The 1,752-nt window shown below is 37.5% G+C and overlaps 1 long non-coding RNA gene across 1 annotated transcript in view; it reads right to left on the reverse strand.

The window, feature by feature from the left end:
- Positions 1–306: 306 nt before the first annotated feature.
- LOC139025991 (uncharacterized) overlaps positions 307–1,752 on the reverse strand; it is a 10,644-nt gene continuing 9,198 nt past the window's right edge. Inside the window, exon 2 of the long non-coding RNA XR_011477688.1 lies at positions 307–1,496. This is a non-coding gene — a long non-coding RNA (uncharacterized lncRNA). The remainder of the gene's footprint in view (positions 1,497–1,752) is intronic.

Here is a 1,752-nt window from a genome sequence, read left to right on the forward strand (position 1 = left end):
TACCAAAAAATGGTCAGTTGGTTGCATGAATAATTATCATTACTAAATGTTACATGAAATGTAAATATGAAATATTTGATTGCATAGTCTTATTTTCAACGGCTTTTCAATTACATTTTGCTAGGTGGGATAGCCCCAATGTCAAAACGCAGTATTAACGTGTCCAAATCAATAACCAATATGCAGAAACAGTTTGTGTTGAATTGAAAACCTAAACATAAAATGTACTATATACACAAACATCTGCCACAATAATCATATTACTTAAACAAGCACCTTATTAACTGCACAAGCACCAAAAACGTAGCAATAAATCACTGATATTGATTAGGGGGGAAATCAGGTTGTACGTGCTGTTGAAACTAACACAACTAAAAAAACACATGGAAATGGGAGATATCTTTTACCTCACTGGTTAGAGGACAACCTGCAGAAGACAGTCAGCTACATTTTGGAGTGATGCATTTAAATTTAGGGGTCGCTAAACAAAGGAACGCAACACTTATTTGTCATAACTCATCGATATCATGTTGAAATCAATTGTGTGACAGAAGGGAGATGAGATTGCACGTCCTTCTACAATTTGTAGAAAACAGCTAGCTACATTTTGAAGTGTTGAATTTTGATTCAAGTGCGTCACCAATGTGGTAAGTGTAACACAACTATTTTCTTGTTAGTCACTTTTTTGTTGAATCTCATAAATAGTACTCTCTCAATTCAGAGCCTGGATTTTCCCCCTGAAGCTAATATCCATATCATGCTGAAATCATTTGATAAGGGGGCAAATGTTTAGGCTTCTACAATGTGACATTATTAAAATACTCCTACTACAATGTGTTAATATTCTACATTGTGACATTAATTCATTGATATCATGAAACAACTCCATGTATCTTCCGTTTAATCAGATATCTATTATCAGAGTATCTCTTCCCACATTGATTACAGCTATGAGGTTTTTCTCCTGTGTGTGTGTTCTCTTTGGTGTCTAGTCCGCACACTAGATATAGTAAAACTCTTCCCACATTGAGCACAGCTATAAGGTTTCTCTCCTGTGTGTGTTCTCTGGTGGTATATCAGGCTGCTTGGCCAAGTAAAACTCTTCCCACATTGGTTACAGCTAAAAGGTTTCTCTCCGGTGTGTGTTCTCTGGTGTACAACAAGACGGCTAGAACAAGTAAAACTCTTCCCACATTCATCACAGCTATAAGGTTTYTCTCTTGTGTGTGTTCTCTGGTGTAATATCAGGCTGCTTAGCTGAGTACAACTCTTCCCACATTGATTACAGCTATAAGATTTCTCTCCTGTGTGGATTCTCTGTTGAATATTAATGCCTGCTGATGAGGTGAATCTCTTCCCACAATCAGAACAGCAGTGAGATCTCTTCCTTGTGGATCTCCGCAGGTGTTCTGATGTGGAGAAACTCTTCTCTGCCTCGTCAGCATCATGATGTTGTTGAGGCTCCCCAGAGGATCCACAATAGTCCCGTCTCTCTCCTGTGTGAACAACAAAGTCAGACAGATGATTAAAGACCCACAACAGCAGAAATCCACTGTAAAAGTGATGCCAACAGCGTAGCCATGATGTTGTACAATAATTGACGCCTGTAATGAATGAATGATTATTTGACATTTGTCTTAAAATGAGCAAGAATAGTCATATTGTCTTGTTTTCACATTAGTAGTTACATCTAAGATTGTAAACTAGAAATAAGTTATTCATGTTGTTGAAACTCTAAGCAGTGTGCCAGAC

Source organism: Salvelinus sp. IW2-2015, unplaced genomic scaffold (assembly GCF_002910315.2).
Source record: "Salvelinus sp. IW2-2015 unplaced genomic scaffold, ASM291031v2 Un_scaffold3696, whole genome shotgun sequence".
Classification (NCBI taxonomy): Eukaryota; Metazoa; Chordata; class Actinopteri; order Salmoniformes; family Salmonidae; genus Salvelinus; species Salvelinus sp. IW2-2015.